Source organism: Abramis brama (assembly GCF_963993115.1).
Source record: "Abramis brama genome assembly, chromosome: 3".
NCBI classification, from domain to species: domain Eukaryota; kingdom Metazoa; phylum Chordata; class Actinopteri; order Cypriniformes; family Leuciscidae; genus Abramis; species Abramis brama.
In genome coordinates, this window is record NC_139965.1 from 7736132 (window position 1) to 7752210 (window position 16079).

The following is a 16079-nucleotide window of genomic DNA, read 5'->3' on the forward strand; positions in this document are numbered from 1 at the left end:
GCATTGATCCTTGCAGGAATACAATTGATAAAAGAACATGAAAACGCAAGAATTGGCAAAACTCTCAAACTGGTTGAGCAACTAACTGACACAATCCCATCTCTATCAGTTGATCTTGATCATTACAGTATCATATTTTCAGCAAAAGAGTCAAAAGCAGAAGAAATCAAATCAGAAACTCTGAAATGTATTAATCAGATGAGAGAAACAGCTGCTCAATTTCAGGAGACTGTGAATGAAACTAAAAGTGTCAAAGAATATATTAACAAATAAGTTAAAAATCTGTTTAGAAATGATTGAACTGATCTGTCAGGTATTATTATCAATAATACAGTCAAAGCAGACCACAAAATCTTTACAAATGTGTGCATTTAATGATGTATAAAATCATGCAGTCTTTGAAAGCAGTGAATTCTGAATTATAGAAGTTTACATATTCTGGGATTTTCTTCTGTACACCTGCTGCTTTCAGGGCTAAAAACTCTCACATTACAGCAGAGCTGTTCTCTTATCAGAAAATAGTGACGAAAATGAGGTCAAATTAACTTCCCTTTTTAAGTGCTACTTAAGAGTCGCTGTCTGTGTGTCAAGTGCTGAAATGTCACCTTGAAGAATGGCTTGTAACGGCGTAATTTGCGGGTGGGACGGGTGGGACATGTCCCCGCCACTTTTTGCCAGGGTCGATATTGTCCCCACCACTTTTTAAAACATCTCGCGGCACGAATGTAGCCTACCAATTCTACAAATATATAAAACATTTCCAGTTAACTGGCAGAGCATTCATTTAGTTCATTTTTAAATAAGAGACGATCTAGAGCTGAAATATTGTTTACAGGTTGTAATTGCACACACTTGCAACTTTAAATGTTTAACCTAACTGTTTTCACCTGATGTGCATTTTCCACTAGGCCAATAATCTATAAAAGCACAAACCTACGAGTGGAGACAGCAGCAAAATGGCTGAACCAAAAAAAAAAAAAAAAAACTTTTTTTTAAAAGAGGAGATTAAGGTAATTTTAGAGGAGGTGGGGCTATACAAACATATTATTTTCAGCAGGTTTAAGGGAAGTCATACAAATAAACAAAAACAAAAAATCTGGGAGGATTTTGCTAGAAAACTGACTGCAACTAGGGGCATTAAAAGATCAGGGAAGGAGGTCAGGAAGAAGTGGCAGGACTTTGCCAGCCTTGCTAAAAGGAAAAGGGCTCTGCAGAGGACAACATTTAATAAAACAGGTGGTGGGACCAATGATGGCCAACCAAGAAATGCCCAATACATGGCTGGTTTTCGTGCATGTCAGCAAGTCATTGACATCTTTTATTTATTTTTTTTGTTCATTCATTTAATTTTGATTAAAATTATTAGATTCAATTATTTATATTTTTTGTTTTGTTTTCTGACAATAAAGTGTACAATAAAGTACAATCAAAACTTTATATTATAATCACATTGCATTTGAATAAAGTTAAAGGTGTAATCTGCCGGTTGTCCTGCAGGTTGTCTTCTTACGATGCACTTGGGGATGTACGATTACTCCAGAGCACTCGTAGATCTACGAAGTGCTACTTAAGCTACGATGCTTTTGGGAAACAGACCGTAATATTAAGATCAGTCGTACGATGGTTTTTACAATCAACTTAGGCTTACGATGCTTTTGGGAAACGCAGCTCAGGATATTTCAGGACACACTGAAGGAGTTTGCTGGAAAAGCAGTGTTTCTGGGAAAACTTGGCATAAAGTGAAAGAGAAAATAAACAGTTTCCAGACAAACACCCAAAGGCAAAAGAGGAACTTTACAGCAATTCTACAAATACAACAACTTGAATAGTTGACCTTTAGAGAGATGTCTAAGTCTGTTGTTCCTTGTAAACTCATTTTGAAACGAAGCTCTTGGGAAAATAAATAAATAAACAGAGCATATAAATATGAGCAGTATTTCAGTCAGAGCGAATCCCTCTTCAGACGCTCTTCACTCACTCCAGGTGGGCAAGAATATTCATACTTCTTTATTTATAGCAAATTATGATTATATTCCTATTACACACAGATGATTATATATTTTAGTTGTTTATTTATTTCACTAGTGTAGTTTTTAGAAATTATGCGACTTCAATAAAACTGACTAAATCTCACACATTTTTCTGCATGAATTAATTTAGTTAATTGATTAGTTCAAAATAAACATTTTAATTCAAAAAGATAAACTAATAGGATCTTTTCAAAAACAACAAATGATTTGGAAAGAAAACTGATCGATGATTTTGAAAGCGTACAGACAGTGTGTGGTTTTAAATAAAGAAGTGCTGTGTAACTTCAGTATCTCGGTGCTCTTTGGCTGTAGGGATGGTTCCACTCTTCAGAAAAAACAATCCAAGGCACTCGAGTAATTTTAGAAAATATAAGATTTTAAAAACAGGTGATGAGAAAAACATCTACAATTCAATCTTTATTTCACCTGCTGAAGCAACAAGATGTGACAAGCAACGGCACACCTACATGTTGGGCCAATGACTCTTCATCAGGCTGTGAGATGATGTGTGATGAAGGCTCATTGGCTCATGTACAGTAGGTGTGCCGTTGCTTGTCACATCTTGTTGCTTCAGCAGGTGAAATAAAGATTGATAACTTTTGAATTGTAGATGTTTTTCTCATGGTGATTTTTCTCAGTGTGTTTGACAGATCTGAACACACACACAGACTGGCGACCTTATCAAGCAGTGTCTCTGATCACAGTGTTTGACATCATCCTTCAGTCCAGCGTGAGTCTCCATTTCATTTAGCAGTTTCTGAGTCATGGCTTTTATCTTTGCATCATGGAATAATTTAATTGAAATACTTTAATTTTCTAACATTGATGAGATTTCCTTTACTTTATTGTCATGTCATTGACACAAGTGTACAAGCAGTGAAATATGTTTTATATATATATATATATATATACATATTATGGCAAGCCGTTCAGGAAATAATTATATTTATAATATGAAGTCTGAATATATAGAATGAAAGTCTGAATATATAAAACGAATGTCTGAATATATATAGAATGAAAGTCTGAATATATAGAATGAAAGTCTGAATATATAGAATGAAAGTCTGAATATATAGAATGTAATAAATAATAAATTCCTTCGAGAATGATGCATAATGTTCTTTCAGCAACATTTTGTTGAACATGACTGCCCATAAGCGCTAAGAATGTTGCAAGAATGGAAATATGATCCTCGAGATGACGTGATGTAGACTCCAAATTGTTAAAGTTGTTTGGAGTATGACCAACTGTTGCACAAAAGTCTTGTAGCTCACCAAAGTATTGGAAAATTTCAGGGAATGACAATTTTAAATGAATCACAATTCAAAAGGCTAAAACAAGCTGCACATTATTCAATGAGAATTGTCAAATGTACACTTTCTTTTCACATATTCACACATACATTTAGACTTTCATTCTATGTATATTCAGACTTTCATTCTATATATTCAGACATTCATATTCAGACTTTCATTCTATATATTCAGACTTTCATTTTATATATTCAGACATTCATATTCAGACTTTCATTCTATATATTCAGACATTTATTCTATATATATTCAGACTTTCATTTTATATATATTCAGACTTTCATATTATATATTCAGACATTCATTCTATATATTCAGACTTTCATTCTATATATTCAGACTTCATATTATAAATATAATTATTTCCTGAACGGCTTGCCATAATATGTATATATATATATATATATATATATATATATATATATATATATATATATATATATATATATATATATATATATATATATATATATATATATATATATATAGAAAGAAAGTGACATTCAACTACAATGAATACAAACACAATTATTACATACTTCTATCGCAGCACTATATATATATTGATAGTTATGAATTATTAGAGTAATCTGTGAAAATGCTTAATGTCTGATACAGGTGAAGTGAATCGAGCAGACGAGATGTCTCAGTAAGTGTTTCTTGTTCAAAGCTTTAACTTTAACTTTATTAACTTTATACACTGCAAAAAAAAAACCACAAAAAAAACAACAACAACATTTTCTTACTCAGTATTTTTGTCTTGTTGCCAGTTCAAATATCTAAAAATTATTATACCAAGAAGCATTTACTAGAGAATTAAATGACATAAGAAATGATATCTTGTTTTCTCAACAACAACAAAATAAATAAATCAAAATGACGTGAGTTTTTACTTAAAATAAGAGAAGGACATACAAACTAGAATACAGCCTCTATTAGCCAATGAATTAACTAATGTTAACAAAGGAGCCTTTATTGTGGAGTTTTATAGTGTTGTTAGTTTGCTATAGTGCAAAAGTACAGCATGACAATTACAATGTGCATAATGCTTAATATAATATGTGCGGTTTGGCTGTTAAACCATAAAACAGACAAAACAAATATCCAGTGCTGTCTACTTATGAAAAATGTTTTGATATTTCAGGAAACCTGAAGATCTTTGTAAGGAATTGCAAGAAAGCGTTGAGGGACTGAACACAGAATTTCAGAAAAATCATCAAACTCTCACTGATAAATTGAACAACATCACTAAAACAGAATCAGCAAAAGGAATCGCAGACATACTGAGTTTGGGTTTGACTTTAACCAACCCAATGATTAAACATCTGAGTGCAATTAATAACACAGTAAAAGAGATTCAGCAGATGAATGTGGATTCTGTTCAAAATAATGAAATACTGAGAAGAGTGAGATCCGTGGACATGGGGAAAATCGCCAAACCTCTCGAACCGCATGAGGAACTAAAAGGCAGAATCGATACTCTATTACTAGAGCTTGATGATTGCAGAATCAATAAAAAAAATGAGTCACAATTGATTCCTCAGATGAGAGAAGCAGCTGATCAATTTCAGGAGAATCTGAATGAAATTAAACATGCCAAAGAATATATTAACAAATTAGTTGAATGATTGAACTGATCTGTCTGGTATTATGATCAATAATACTCTAAACTGAAATCTTTAAATGTGTGCATTTAATGATGTATAAAATCCTGCAGAAAGTGTTCAGTCTTTGAAAGCAGTGAATTCTGAATTATAGAAGTTTTCATATTCTGGGATTGTCTACCGTAGATCTGATGATTTCAGGGCTAGAAACTCTCACATTACAGCAGAGGGTTTCTCTTACCAGAAAATAGTGACGAAAATGAGGTAAAATGTTCTTTCTTTTTTACATTGACTTTGTAATATGTGGTTAAATTACTCTGGTTGTCATATAGGTTTTTGAAAGATTTCATTTTTGATGAGCAACTGTTTGCATGTTGTTTTTCTGGTTCTGTATCTTGGATAAACTCTATTTGTCTTGTAAATGAACCACTTGCTCTGGAGTTTTGATTCTGTTTATTTCTTGAAATTCTTCAGGCATTCATTGCCTTTTATATATATATGTTACTCTTTTGTAATGCAATGTAAAATAAAAATAAAAATAATAATCACACTTTGCCAACTGATGTATAGATGTCAAGACCAAAATATCTATTACAAAATAAATGTACATTTGATCTCACCAACATATTCACCAAACTGTGTGATGTTTTTAACCCGATCTCACGACAATTCGTACGAATTTTACAAGGTGGCTAATTAGTATGAATTCGTACGAATGACGGAACCCTGTCCCCGCCCCTAAACCTAACCATCACGTGGGTTTAGACAAATCGTACAAATTCGTATTCGTATGAATTTGTACGAATTAGCCACTTTTTAATCACTCGTACGAATTTGTACGAATTGGTCGTGAGATAGCATTTTATAAGCATAAATTAATTTCTTAATTACATATTTTATTAACTAAAAGTGTAAATTAATGTGTTATTTACCACAATTGGTCAACAAAACTTACTTCAACTTCCAGTTGTCTGCTTTAATTAATCATTAACTAATGATTTGCAAATGTGTCATTATGTTATGACTTTACTTGTTGAGGCACATGACTATTGACTAATTGTTAAGTAATATGCCATTTATGGGTTTTGAAAGTTGCACATGCAGTGAATGTAATGTCGGTGAATGTGTGTGAAGGATGGGTGAGTTTGGCTGCACACAAATATCAGCACACCAGAATCTGAACTCCTGACGCTGTTATACTGTGTTTACACTGGACGAGACAGACCATTGCAAGTCCATTTGTCCTTCGTAGCAGAACTAGCACAAGAGCTCTGAGTACGTCAGTGTGGCATCGGTTTGTCTTTGTCCAGTCTAGACACAGAGTTATGAAATAGCAGAGCTCGACCGCATGTTCTCAGTGTACCACGACCTCAAGCTTAAGGCCAATTTATACTTCTGCGTCGGGTGGGCACAGTAGGTACAGCATACGCATAGACGTGTATCATACATCGTACCCTTCGCCGTACCCTGACGCGTACCTCTTCAAAAATGTAACTACACGTCGCGACGACGCGGACCGCAAGATCTGCGATTGGTCGGCTTGGTAGCATTTCCGGGGTGTTCTTCTGCACCGCCCGTCATTTTTAAATTTGGTTAAACCGTCAACAGGTTCGCACGTACCATCTCCTCCGACGCTTTCTCTCGTTTCTGCCTTTTAGTTATAGGGCCCTATCTTGCACCCAGCGCAATTGACTTTGTACACCGACGCATGTATCATTCCTATTTTGCACCCGCGCACAGCGGACTTTTCCCTCCACAGAAGCACGTCGGTAATCTAAGAAATACATTTGCGCTCCCGGGGGAGGTTCAGCGCAAAGAGGAGGCGTGTTCCGGCGCAAACGTTCCCTCATGCTATTTTGCAGGTTTAGAAAACAATTCCGCCACTGACCAGGAAAATCCTAGTCTAAAGTCAGTGGTGCGTTGCGCATTTTATTCATATGCTATTTTAAGGGCGCATGCTTGGCCATAATCAATGTAGCGTGTGCACAACGCACATACACTTTGATTCTCTCATCTACACAGAAGCAGCAGTTTCCATTTTTGCAAATCATTCATTATTACGATAGATAGATAGATAGATAGATAGATAGATAGATAGACAGTTTATTATAAAAGCATAAATCTAGCTTAAACATTTACCCAAATTATCATACGCCTGTTTAACCGAAGTTAATTTGGGTGTGTTTCTCCATCCCCAACGTCACTTCTCTGTGTTTTACGGCCCTGGCGAGAACGTTGGTCTCCTCGGCTGTGAACCGCTCCTGGCAAATCCGCCGTTATAGCAATACGCCAAGGAACAAGCGCGCCTGCTCTTAAAGGAAATGTGAGATGTCGCTCTGATTGGTTTATTTCACATTACGCCCAAACCACACCTATGAATAATGAAGCTACTTCAGACCAACCCATTTTAGATTTGCGTCGGGCGCAAGAGTCATTTATCCCGCCGGTATAATAGCAACAGCGCCCAAGACCCGCCCACAAAGTTACTTGCGTTTCGCGGTTGATACTTGCATTTCAGACCGTTAAAATAGGGCCCTTAGTAATTTCACTAAAATTTACTGTTTTTCCACCTCGATAAGCTCCAACTCCAACATGATCCGCTCTCTTTCAGTCGCTTAGTAGCCTAAACTCAAAACAGCCGCGAGGAATCTAAACACAGTGGGACATTAAAACCCGCTCCCGCCAACTAGCGTTTCGGTGGTGTAACTGCAGAGCAACACACACAATGCAGAAGTATAAATGCTCACGACGGCGTCGCCTACGTGCGTAGCCTACGACGTACACTACGGCGTACACTCGACGCAGAAGTATAAATTGGCCTTTAACCTGACATAGTCCTCCTGTGCCATGAACAACAAGGTACTGGATGTGGCAGTTCATCGGATTCAGTGAAATCTACGAGGCTGAATCCAGCTTCTTATTCGCAGCTTCTTATTGATCCGTTCCACCTTAAATGACGCGAACTTCCGCGTTAGCTGGCTTCTTATTGACGCTCAACTTAGGGACCGTGCGGTTTTTCTATTTTTCGCGTTTTTAAAGGGATTGTGTTACTTTTGTGTCTATTTTCAGAATAAAAGAATAATAAAAATGTTTAAATGCAAATAATACTGATATGACTAAAAATATAATTAGACCAACATCATTCTTTAATTATTGCAAATAACATCAGTTGAATGCATTTATAAATCAATTAAATAAATAAAAATTAAAACAATTATTACATATTTCAATTTCACAAGGTAACTAGAGATCATGTCCAGCTTGGATCCAGCCGCTTATGAAGACTTAAGATGACCCAGCACCTTTGAATAGATGAAACCTACCCCTGCAAGGACTCCAGGACATCAGACATGGATGATTATACAAAATGATCATTTTATCATTGCTTTAAAGGAGAACTCCGGTCAATTTTAACATTGAGCTCATTTTTTTGTACATTTGGAGTGCTGTCAATACAGAGAACAACGACAAAAATCGGTGTTGCCTACACCGTGTTATCCTCTTTTTAAAATTTGCACCCTATTGACTTCAATGGGGCATATTTTAAACCTGCTTTTACCCTCTTAACATCCTTGATGTGTCATTACAAGTGCACAGCCAATGTGAGTGATTCCTTCAGAGTGAACGCGTGTGAATCTGACTGCAGTAGATGTGAAAGATATGGATAAAAATTAAGTTAATTCGGCCAGCGCTCATACCTGTATTTACATCCTGTTTTCGGTTGAAGTCCAAAGTAGTCGATTGTCGAGTTCACGCGCGTGATCATAGGTAACTAAACATATGCGCGTGAACTCGACAATCGACTACTTTGGACTTCAACCGAAAACAGGATGTAAATACAGGTATGAGCGCTGGCCGAATTAACTTAATTTTTATTCATATCTTTCACATCTACTGCAGTCAGATTCACACGCGTTCACTCTGAAGGAATCACTCACATTGGCTGTGCACTTGTAATGACACATCAAGGATGTTAAGAGGGTAAAAGCAGGTTTAAAATATGCCCCATTGAAGTCAATAGGGTGCAAATTTTAAAAAGAGGATAACACGGTGTAGGCAACACCGATTTTTGTCGTTGTTCTCTGTATTGACAGCACTCCAAATGTACAAAAAAATGAGCTCAATGTTAAAATTGACCGGAGTTCTCCTTTAACATGCACATTATTTTGCTTAAATGCATATATTATATTTGTAAATACTATAATTTGTGGTATCGTATAACTACTTTCTAATATCATCTCATAAAATACTATATAAACTCTAAGCACTTTTTACTGTAGAATTATTTTTTTAAGGAAGCTTTGAACATGGCACTTTACACACTGCACAATAAGCCGCCTATTGCATTTTCTGCCCATCAGTACTGTTTTTCAGCTGCTTCAGAGGGTGCGTTGAAGTGGACATGAGCCCATTATAGTAGAGCTACTACTCTAACGAAATCCAAATTTTGAGCAATTATTACTGTGAAACTGAAGCCTTGAACTTGACATTATACACAATGCACAAATAACCGCTTAATGCGCCTTCAGCCCAATTAATGGTGCTGTTTCTCAGCCGCCTCAGAGGGTGCGTTAAAATGGACATAAGCCCATTATAGTAGAGCTACTCCTCTAACCTCATTTTAGGTTATTTTTTTTTTTATGAAGCTTTGAACTTGACAATACACAATGCACAAAGAGCCGCCTATTGAATTTTCTGCACATTTCGTGGCTCTGTTTCTCAGCCGCCTTGTTTTACACAGTCTGCGATGTGCGCTTTGATTCGATGAAGTTCTCAGCAGGTTTCACAAACAAAAAATTGCGCTCAGTATTTGTCTTTCTCCTTTTAGCAGTTTTCCAAGTTGCATGTTTAGTTGTGGATCTGTAAAGAACGTTACTCTGATACTCACTGAAAGTTTTGGATTTACATAATTTAATCAAACATGAAATCCACATAAATCAAAAGTAACACAAACATAATTTGTTCACATAACTTCAACATCATCAAGTTAAGTTGTTTTGAGTGATTGAGTGCTGCTAAACTGTCAATGGATTGAAGTGAGACTGCTGAGTGTATATACACCTCTTACCATTGATTGCTGAGTGTTCTCCACTTGTGTTAATATCTGAACATGCTCCTCCCGAACTTTGTTAACAAAACATAATTTGTTATTATAATATTGAGATTTATTTTTCCTCTTTCCTCAGTGTGTAAAACATTCTGGATTTGTATGTTTTATGATGGGACCTTGAACCTTTTATGGACTTGAAAGGACCATTACAAATATTCTCCTGATATATATATTTTTTTTTTCTCTTCTCCTCTCACTTTTCTGAGACTATTGGGAGAGTAACCACTTATATGATGTTAGCAGTATACTGTATGAACAACTTAACTGTATGTGATACCCCTAGTGACCTGTTTGTTCTGTTCTTTTGAATGTGAAAAAATATATATATAGTTTAACGTTTTTGTTAAAGTTATCTTCTATTTGTTTCCTTGTTTGAATCTACTATTAAAGACTCTTTTGAGTTTCTCCTTCTTCATGCACTGTTACAGCCGTCTAACTATGACACACACATGCATGTGCGCTTTGGTTCGATGAAGTTCTCAACGGGTTTCACAAACGCCAAATTGTGCTCGATATTTGTCTTCCTTTGTTTATCTGTTGACAGTTTTGCACGTTTAGTTGTGGATCTGAAAGTTCGTTACTCTCTGATACTCACTGAAAAAAAGTGTGTTGGATTTACATGTTGGATTTCCATGTCAGTTGACAGTTTTGCATGTTCACCCAAAGGCAAAAGAGGAACCTGACAGTTTTGCAATAGTAGAACGTTATACATATGTTGTTCCTTGTAAACTCATTTTGAAACGAAACTCTTGGGAAAATAAATAAATCAATGTATCATATAAATATGATCAGTATTTCAGTCAGAGCGAATCCCTCTTCAGACGCTCTTCACTCACTCCAGGTGGGCAAGAATATTCATACTTCTTTATTTATAGCAAATTATGATTATATTCCTATTACACACAGATGGATATATACAGTATTTTAGTTATTTATATACAAATATTAAAAAGAAAGTGATTCACTTTTTTTTATTCTAAAAAAGGAAATTAATTATTTTGTTAAAATCTAAAATTACTTTTATTTCACTAATGCAGTGTTTTGAAATGATACGAGTCTTCATTAAAACAGACTAAATCTGACTGACTTATTTTTACATGAATTAATTTAGTTAATTGATTAGTTAAAAATAAACATTTTAATTTATTGATTTATTTAATTTAACTAATAGGATATTTTCAAAAACAACAAATGATTTGGGAATAATACAGATTAATGATATTGAAACCGTACAGACTATATGTGGTTTTAATTCAGCAGGTAAAATAAAGATTGATCACTTTTGAATTGTAGATGTTTTTCTCATGGTGATTTTTCTCAGTGTGTTTGACAGATCTGAACACACACACAGACTGGTGACCTTATCAAGCAGTGTCTCTGATCACAGTGTTTGACATCATCCTTCAGTCCAGCGTGAGTCTCCATTTCATTTAGCAGTTTATGAGTCATGGCTTTTATCTTTGCATCATGGATTAATTAAACTGAAATCCTTTAATTTTCTGACATTGATGAGATTTCCTTTACTTTATTGTCATGTCATTGACCAACCTGATCTTACAGCAATTTGTATTAATTTTACTAGGTAGATAATTGTACCAATTCATACAACCTCACTCGTACGAATTTGCAAGATCTTTGCTAAATCATATATATGTTACGAGTTTCCCAATCGTATGAATTAGCCGCCTCATACACACTCGTACGAATTGGTCTTCTTGAGATAGCGTTGTCATCGACAAGTGTACAAGGAGTGAAAATATGTTATGCATTGATCCTTGCAGGAATACAGAACAAAGCATGTGACATTCAACTTCAATAAATACACAAAATCATTACATACTTGTAGCATCTTCACTATAAATCAGACTATGACATACATTGAGTTAAAGTTATCACTTTACTTCTGTTTGCAGCGGTTACAGCAACAGACATGGGATCATTGTGGCCTTCAGGTCAGAACACACACACTTGTAATACAAACACGACACCTAGTGGTTACTCCAGGATACTACAATACTTCTATCACAGCACTATATATATATATTGTTAGTTATGAATTACTAGAGTAATCTGTGAAAATGCTTAATGTCTGATACAGGTGAAGTGAATCGAGCAGAAGAGATGTCTCAGTAAGTATTTCTTGTTCATAGCTTTGACTTTATCTTTATTAACTTTATAATGAACTGATTATTATAAATATGAGTAAATCATTTACAACAATGTTTTATTTGTTAACATTAATTAACTACATTAGTTAACATTAACTATTATTACAGCATGTTATTCATCTTAGTTAAAGCTGCAGTCGGTAACTTTTTTGGGTTCAAAATTATCCAAAATAATTTTTTGAGCAAGTACACAACCAGCCAGTGTTCAACACTCTCTGCTTGCCGTAGCTCGATTCAAAATGGTAAGCTTGTAATAATGTATTTAATTCCAGTGGTACTGGTGGATTTACGCGGGAAACACGAACATGTCTTTGCATCATTACGTCACATCTGTCCACATAAAGAAGAGTCTCGGCTAGTAGGCTATGAGTGTGAGGATGCTGGAGATTTATAGCCTTTTCTCACAGCACTTGATATAATTAAACTTAGCAATTTGATGGCGGATCCAGAAAGGTTCAAATGTCACTCATCAGTGACAACTAGAGATTCACCCGATGTAAAACGCGAAAGACTTCAGACTTCGGAGTGGCTACAGAAAAAAAGAGACTGCAACCGGCCCATGCGAACACAAGGATAATATCGGGAGGGCATTAAATGTAGTCTCTGTAACGATTGTTACTGTGTATTCATGTTTATCACATTATAGTGCAGTGTGCCCTTTAAGAGAGATGGTTACGTCACTCATGACGTGTACTATGCGTGATGACGTAGTTGGAGGTGAGAGGGAATGAGTTGAGACCATTGTAGATGCTAGACGTGCTCTACCCTTTTCCTGTATATTTTATTTGTTGACTAAGTTTTGTGACGCTAAGAAAGAGTAGCTCTCATGTATGAGAGGATTGCATTGCCTGTGCACTTATCATTAAATGTGCGTGATACAGCCTTTTCCGCCTTCAAGCTCTTTCTTCCCTCGATTTCTCTCGAGTTATCCGGTCCAAGCGTTACATCACGCAATGCTTTTGTTGTTAACATTAACATTTTGAGAACAAAGTATAATTTGCACGGTTTGGAGTGATATGATAAGCGATCATTAGATTTAATCAGCGTGATTTACTGCAATGCTTTTTCCCCCTTAGTTGGTCAGAACAAAAGTGGATGTTACTTGTTCAGACGACATTTTCCAGTGAAAATTCTTATGTTGGTCATACTTCCAAAAAGTAGAACCTGTGATTGCGAATGACAGTATCCACACCAGCGGCGACTGACAGCCGCACATTGTTCTCAAAACACTGGATTCATCCGCGCTGTGCCGTGCCGAGACACAATCCACGTAAAGTTGATAATCCCGCGAATAACTGCAATTGCAGATTTCGAACAGAGATGGCGACAGAGGAAAAACTATCGACTGCAGCTTTAACTACAACGTTTTTAAAATGAATAGTTCCTGGTCAAGTGGACGAGGGAAGTTTATATGGACAGTAAAACTTATACTGTATTCAGCAGCTCCTTAACCCTTGTATGGTGTTCGGGTCTGTTGGACCCGTTTTCATTTTTTATCAAAAGAAAAATGATACAATTAATTATTTTTTCAAACTGAGACTCATTGGCCTTGGCTCATTTTCTGTGAGGAATATATATCAGAACACATTTTCAATGAAAACACACTGTACACCCCCCCTACACATTTATATTACACACAGGATGTTCGGGTCCACTGGACCCGGGGCTAATAAAAGTGTGGAAATTGTAGGTCCTGTGTACCTTTACTCTGTCCTCCTCCTGTCAGGGCCTGCTGTTAGTGTGTGTATATTCTTGTATATGGTTTATGAGGACACAAATGTGTATAATGACATGGGAATTACAACGTAAACATGGTTTATGACGACATCTGTGTCCTCATACTAAAACATACTAAATGGTGTTTTTTGAAATTCAAAAAATGCCAAAAGTTGTCTGTGATTGGTAGGTTTAGGGGTCGGGTTAGTGTAGGGGGATAGATTATACAGTTTGTACATTAGAAAAACCATTATGCCTATGGAGAGTGATCGTACACCACATATCCAAGTGAGTGTGTGTGTGTGTGCGTGTGTGTGTGTGGAGGGGGGGGGGGGTGTTTTGTTTGTGTCTGTGTGTGTTTTGTATGTGGGTGTGTTGTGGGTGTGTGTATGTGTGTGCATGAGTGTGTGTGTGCGTGCGTGTGAGAGAGAGATTGTGTGTAAGTGTGAAAGAGTGCAAAAGTGAGTTTTGTTTCTACCCCTGCCATTTCCACACGAGGTTGCAATTCTTAAATGTGATCTAACAAAGGTAAAGATAAAATATTAACCATAAATGCTGTTTATATTGCTTGTAATTGGGATGAAGTAAACATCTGTTGAGTATTTTAACATAACATTTTTGATTGTGTTGAATTAAAAACCCAAAAATGCAGCGGGTCCACCAGACCCACGAACACTGGCTGAGTAACAAAAATATGAACACCACACAAGGGTTAAACCACAACAGAACATGATTGTGACGTCACAGCAAATCACATTTCATTTACACACACACAACTCTATATATGACTTAACTTATGAGATAATAATATAATACTTGTAGATACTTTAAGCCGACTGTTTTTACATAGATCATTCTATTATTATCACTTTTATCAGTGCATTTTTTTTATATAGTTTATTCAACACCCCAAGCATGAACGATGCATAAAACAAATGATTCTAGTTCAGTGAGTTGAACTAGCGCAGGTTCTGCCAGTAAAGGACACTGGTGTAACGTTAGCAATGATGTACATCTGAGACGGAGAGAAGTTATCAAGAGAAGGACATACAAACTAGAACACAGCCTCTATTAGCCAATGAATTAACTAATGTTAACAAAGGAGCCTTTATTGTGGAGTTTTATAGTGTTGTTAGTTTGCTATAGTGCAAAAGTACAGCATGACAATTACAATGTGCATAATGCTTAATATAATATGTGCCATTTGGGTGTTAAACAATAAAACAGACAAAACAAATATCCAGAGCTTTCTACTTATGAAAAATGTTTTGATATTTCAGGGAATTGCAAGAAACCTTTGAGGGACTGAAGTCACTTTTCAAAAATCTAACTCTCATTACTAAAATAAAGGACCTGGATTTGACTAACAGCCGAAGTCAAACTAAGAAGATCACAGATGATTTCCTGAAAGCAATCTATCCAAAGATTCAACCTCTGAGTAAAACTTATAAGACCATAAAAGAGCTTCCGGAGGATTCTGATAAAAAAAAAAGGCAATATTGAAAAGAGTGAGTTCTGCAAAAATGGAGAGAATTGACAAAACTCTCAAACTGCATAAGCAACTAAACAGCGCAATCGATGATCTATTACAAAAGCTTGATGATAACAAAATCACAGGTGCAAAAGCAGAAGAAACTTTCAAATGTATTCAGAAGATGAGAGACAAAGCTGCTCAATTTAAGAACAGTCTGAATTAAATTTAAAGTGCCAACTAATACAATCCTGCAGAAAGTGTTCAGTCTTTGAAAGCAGTGAATTCTGAATTGTAGAAATTTACATATTCTGGGATTTTCTACCGTAGATCTGATGATTTCAGGGCTAGAAACTCTCACAATCCAGCAGAGGTTTTCTCTTATCAGAAAATAGTGACGAAAATGAGGTCAAATGTACTTTCTTTTTTTCTTTCTTTTTTTTTTTTTTACATTGATTTTGTCAAAATTTACAGGCATTCATTTTGATTGCCCTTTTTGTTGTGTATGTTACTGTTTTGTAATGTAATGTAAAATAAAAACTATAATCATGCTTTCCCAACTGATGTAGAAGACCAAAATATCTATTACAAAATAAATGTACATCTGATCTCACCAACATATTCACCAAATTGTGTGATCTTTTATAAGTAAGCATGGGAAGAT

The 16079-nt window shown here is 35.7% G+C and overlaps 2 long non-coding RNA genes across 2 annotated transcripts; both read left to right on the forward strand.

Annotated features, from left to right (window-relative positions):
- The first annotated feature begins 2609 nt into the window (after positions 1-2609).
- LOC311078627 lies at positions 2610-5571 on the forward strand. The gene is made up of 3 exons (XR_014605228.1): positions 2610-2760; positions 3965-3995; positions 4491-5571. It is a non-coding gene; the product is annotated as an uncharacterized lncRNA (long non-coding RNA).
- Positions 5572-10781: 5210 nt separating this feature from the next.
- LOC311078629 lies at positions 10782-16030 on the forward strand. The gene is made up of 5 exons (XR_014605229.1): positions 10782-10901; positions 11382-11473; positions 11974-12012; positions 12159-12189; positions 15225-16030. It is a non-coding gene; the product is annotated as an uncharacterized lncRNA (long non-coding RNA).
- Positions 16031-16079: the final 49 nt, after the last annotated feature.